Source organism: Schistocerca gregaria, chromosome 3 (assembly GCF_023897955.1).
Source record: "Schistocerca gregaria isolate iqSchGreg1 chromosome 3, iqSchGreg1.2, whole genome shotgun sequence".
In the NCBI taxonomy this organism is placed as follows: Eukaryota; Metazoa; Arthropoda; class Insecta; order Orthoptera; family Acrididae; genus Schistocerca; species Schistocerca gregaria.
Window position 1 is genome coordinate 941,680,498 of NC_064922.1, and position 6,058 is coordinate 941,686,555.

Genomic DNA, 6,058 nt, shown 5'->3' on the forward strand with positions numbered 1-6,058 from the left:
ACAAACATAATCCTTACCACGCGTGTGACTGTATTCTCGCCGCTTGGAGCGCTGGCGTCGCGCCAGCTGTGAAACGGTAACGACTTTCACAGCAGGAGGTGTCGCGACTGAATAATTAGACTGTTTTACTATTCTGAGCCACGCAAGGGACTATTATTAACGTTATCAGAGAGGAGTGAGTGTGTTTCTTGGTGGGGGCAGCCTAGTACTCGAAGACACACGACAGCAGCTCCTTTGTGGCAGAAGTAGGCAGAAAGTTGCCATACACATAGCCACGCCGCTGTGTGTATTTGACTTTGACCATGTAGGTGTATAATATTGAATGTGACTCACGAGCAAAACGAAGTCCGATGGCTGAAAAATTGTTGCGAACTGAAGAAAAATGCAGTTTTGCGATAACTGGGGTTTGGTACGTTGTAGGGTCGTAATTTGAATACCTCAAACGATAGCGAACATCACTCACGAAAAAATTGAATTACTGGACCCAAGCAGCGGTCATTTATGGAGGGTCAGAATACCATTGGCAACGTGACACGGCAAATGTGAGGACGGCTTCTTTGAAAAGGCACGGCCGATTTCCTTTCCCACCCTTAAAACATCCCGAGCTAGTGTTCTGTCTCTAATGACCTCGATGACGGGACGTTAAACCCAATCTTCCTTCCTTCCGTTCATCCTTCTGTCCTTCTGTACCACGACAAGAGACAAAATTGTTGAGGTTGTCATGGTCCCTTGTTGACATATTACATGCTTGCTCCTGTGTCAGGATCTTCAGCCGACAATAGTTCATCGATTTTGTGACGTTTCGCCAGCACGAGTGGCCGACATCTTCAAAGCTTCACACCTCCACTGCTGGTGGGCGGATTGGAGTCGAGCCCACGGCCGCAGACTATACACTACTGGCCATTAACATTGCTACACCAAGAAGAAATGCAAATGATAAACGGATATTCATTGGACAAATATATTATACTAGAACTGACATGCGATTACATTTTCACGCAATTTGGGTGCATAGATCCTGAGAAATCAGTACCTCTGGCCATAATAACGGCCCTGATACGCCTGGGCATTGAGTCAAACGGAGCATGGATGGCGTGTACAGGTACAGCTGCCGATGCAGCTTCAACACGATACCACAGTTCACCAAGAGTAGTGACTGGCGTATTGAGACGAGCCAGTTGCTCGGCCACCATTGACCAGACGTTTTCAGTTGGTGAGAGATATGGAGAATGTACCGGCCAGGGCAGCAGTCGAACACTTTCTGTATCCAGAAAGGCCCGGACAGGACGTGCAACATGCGGTCGTGCATTATCCTGCTGGAAAGTAGGGTTTAGCAGAGATCGAATGAAGGGTAAAGCCACGGGTCGTAACACATCTGAAAAGTAACGTCCACTGTTCAAAGTGCTGTCAGTGTGAACAAGAGGTGACCGAGACGTGTAACCAATGGCACCCCATACCATCACTCCGGGTGGTAACGCCAGTATGGCGATGACGCATACACGCGAATGTTGATGTAATTACGACGCTAACTCACATTTCGGGGTAAATCAACATTACCAATATTACAAGATATAATCTCCATATAGCGGAGATGCTGAGCCCCGATAGGCACAATAAAAAGGAAAAAAAATCTTTTTATTGTGCCTATCGCGGCTCAGCATCTCCGCTATATGGTGAGTAGCAACTTTCCTTCTCCCGTATTGTTACATTCCATCCTGGAATTTCCATTGTTTGATTTGAAGGTATAATCTCCGTGTGTCCAGTTGCATTGACAGTAAAAGCGTTCTGCACAATATTTTGACGATTCCTGACAAACTTAGAAAATCACTCTACCCGTACTACTGTAACACAAATTCTAGTCAAGAACACTACCCGTGAAAAGGAATCAGTTACTTTAACAAATCTGCAATATTTTCTTGCGTGGCCTTAATTCTTCAAACCTCCTACAGGGACACTTTTCTTTCGCACGGAAGAAGCTGTATTCGTCCGGAATTTTGTCGGCTAAACCCAGCATTTAATGACCTTTTTTTATGAGCAGCCCAAACTGTAGCATATATTTCTTTTTAATGAGAACACACTATGTAGTAAAAAGTTGTCAAGACAAGTAACAATTACGAGGTTGTATCAGTTACACTGCACAACACTTATTTTCTCCACTCGTTCTTGCAAGCTGAGTATAACTACCCCGTTATCTTTGCAAAATGTCACAACAGCTGTCACCTTAGAAAACCTGTTTGTTTCTTTTGCTGTTACAAACACTGTTACCTGGCTGTATCTGTAGGTTCCGGCATTTCAAAGGCGTATTTCAGAAACGATCAAAACCCTTGAGAGCGTGTTGTCTCCAACTGATACAGCCGTCCTCTCAGGACATGCAGGATTACGTATTCTGTGGTATCCCTACGATTTTGCAATAAAATAAAAAGAATACGAAGGTAAGTCAATTATTATCCGCAATTTCGTTATATTTTTGTTTATTTTGTAAGTACTGTAATTTTACGTTGATGACGCATGCTTTGTTTATTTGTTGTTATATCTTTGCAATTTTCAAGCTGCAAGGTCAGTTTCGTTATCGCTGCCGTGCTGTTGATCATGGCTGCTCCGCCGTCTATTTGCACCAAAGAAGAGAAACGTTCAGTGAAGGCATACCAGGGGCCGAAATTCATCGAAGACTTTCGGTACAGTACGGGAAGATTGTTTTGCCACAACGGAGTGTCCACGAATGGATTGAAAAATTCCGAAATGGTCGTACAAGTGTTACGCACGATGATGGAGTCGGACGACCGTTTACCGCCACAAATGAAGAAATCATTGAGCGTTCACGTGAAATGATTCTGTTAGACAGACGATTAACTACTGACGAAGTGGCACATCGTCTTGAAATTAGTCGCGGTTTTGCCTACGAAATCATCCACAGCAGACTTAGTTTCATAAAGATTGTGTTTTTTTTGTTTTTTTTTCTTTTTTACAAGGGCGTTAAATATGGAATACAACACAGTTTTTTCTCGACCAATTTCGGTTGAAAAAAAGCGAAATGTGTTGGGGAACATAGTGGAATATTCTAGCTTCAGCCCCGACGGTTTCATGAAGTTCCGCAAGGTGATGTCTCTAACATAGGTGCGTTCCAAGCAGAGAGCTATCACTGAGTTTCTTTTTCCGGAAACCCAGAGAATAATACATATTCATAAGCGCTTGCAGAATGATACGGAGACCTTGTAGTGAACAAAAGCACGGTGAGTCGTTGGAAGAGGCGTCTGTTGTCATCGAAATAAGTCGCTCCGATCTGTCCGATATCAAGTGAGGCGGCCGGCCGTACAAAGCTGTGACTCCTGCAATGTTGGAAGGAGCAGACAGTGTCATTCGAGGCGATCACAGTCAGAAACGCTTCTGCCCAACTGGATGTCTCTGTTGGTAGTGCTGAGACACTCGTCCACCAGCTTGGGCACTCAGAGGCGTGTGCCCGATGGTTTCCTCGCCGCCCAATAGAAGAACATTAAGAGAAATGAGTTTGTCCCAATGAACGATGCGCTCCGCGGAAAGCAGTACCTCGATGACTGGGAGGTTGCTGATCCAGCGAGACGCTGGATCCGACGTCGGCCAGCAGAGTGGTACCATGCGGGCATCAGGGCCTCCAAGTAAGGTGACGTTAAGACGGTTGCAATGAAGGAAGATTATTTTGAAAATTAAGGTTTTGCAGCCAAACGAGCAGGGAATAATATGGTGTATTGGACACCTGAATAAACCAACCTGCTTTCACAAAAAACTGTATTGGATTACTTTTGAAGGCCTCTCGTATTTCTTCCCCCAAAACTTTAGTTCATTTACAAATTTCTCCTTGGTCTCCTTTACTTCTTACTAATTGTAAAGACTTAATAACCGTCCCACTCTTTTCTCAACTACTGCTTTCATTTCATATCCTTTGACTCTTAATGCTGCAGTCTTCTTTCTGTACAAATTTTAGATTTCCCTTCATTCCTTACATTTTGTCCATGCTGTGTTAACAATTTCAATGAGTGTATCCCAGTCATTATTTTCAAATGTTTTTTCTAAATCTCCAAACGCTATGAACAAAGGGTTTGCCTTCAACTAAACTACATTCCAAAATACATCTACATCTACATGGATACTCTGCAAATCACATTTAAGTGCCTGACAGAGGGTTCATTGAACCACCTTCACAAGCCTCTATTATTCCAATCTCGTACAGCGCGCGGAAAGAATGAACACTTGTATCTTTTCGTACGAGCTCTAATTTCTCTTATTTTATCTTGGTGATCGATCCTCCCTTTGTAGGTCGGTGTCAAAAAAATATTTTCGCATTCGGCGTAGAAAGTTAGTGATACGAATTACGTGAGAAGATTCCGTCGCTACGAAAAACGCCTTTCTTTTAATGATATCCAGCCCAAATCCTGTATCATTTCTATGACACTCTCTCCCATATTCGGCGATAATACAAAACTCGCTGCCTTTCTTTTAACTTTTTCGATGTACTCCGTCACTACTATCTGGTAAGGATCCCACACCACGCAGCAGTGTCCTAAAAGAGGACGGACAAGCGTAGTGTAGGCAGTCTCCTTAGTAGATCTGTTACATTTTCTAAGTGTCCTGCCAATAAAACACAGTCTTTGGTTAGCCTTCTCCACAACATTTTCTTTGTGTTCCTTCCAATTTAAGTTGTTCGTAACTGTAATACCTAGGCATTTAGCTGAATTTAAGATTAGACTGATTTACCGTGTAACCGAAGTTTAACGAGTTCCTTTTAGCACTCATGTGGATGACCTCACATTTTTCGTTATTTAGGGTCAACTGCTACTTTTCGCACCATTCAGATATTTCTTCTAAATCGTTTTGCAGTTTTTTTATCTTCTGATGACTTTATTAGTCGATAAACGACAGCGTCATCTGCAAATAACCGAAGACGGCTGCTCAGATTGTCTCCCAAATCGTTTATATAGATTAGGAACAGCAAAGGGCCTATAACACTACCTTGGGGAACGCCTGAAATCACTTTTGTTTTACTCGATGATTTTCCATCAGTTACTACGAACTGTGACCTCTCTGACACGAAATCACAGATACAGTCACATAACTGAGACGATATTCCATAAGCACGCAATTTCACTACGAGCCGCTTGTGTGGTACAGTGTCAAAAGCCTTCCCGAAATCCAGAAATACGGAATCGATCTGAAGTCCCTTGTCAACAGCACTCAGGACTTCATGTGAATAAAGAGCTAGTTGTCTTTCACAGGAACGATGTTTTATAAACCCACGTTGACTGCGTGTCAATAGACCGTTTCCTTCGAGGTAATTCATAATGTTCGGACACAATATACACTCCTGGAAATTGAAATAAGAACACCGTGAATTCATTGTCCCAGGAAGGGGAAACTTTATTGACACATTCCTGGGGTCAGATACATCACATGATCACACTGACAGAACCACAGGCACATAGACACAGGCAACAGAGCATGCACAATGTCGGCACTAGTACAGTGTATATCCACCTTTCGCAGCAATGCAGGCTGCTATTCTCCCATGGACACGATAGTAGAGATGCTGAATGTAGTCCTGTGGAACGGCTTGCCATGCCATTTCCACCTGGCGCCTCAGTTGGACCAGCGTTCGTGCTGGACGTGCAGACCGCGTGAGACGACGCTTCATCCAGTCGCAAACATGCTCAATGGGGGACAGATCCGGAGATCTTGCTGGTCAGGGTAGTTGACTTACACCTTCTAGAGCACGTTGCGTGGCACGGGATACATGCGGACGTGCATTGTCCTGTTGGAACAGCAAGTTCCCTTGCCGGTCTAGGAATGGTAGAACGATGGGTTCGATGACGGTTTGGATGTACCGTGCACTATTCAGTGTCCCCTCGACGATCACCAGAGGTGTACGGCCAGTGTAGGAGATCGCTCCCCACACCATGATGCCGGGTGTTGGCCCTGTGTGCCTCGGTCGTATGCAGTCCTGATTGTGGCGCTCACCTGCACGGCGCCAAACACGCATACGACCATCATTGGCACCAAGGCAGAAGCGACTCTCATGGCTGAAGACGAC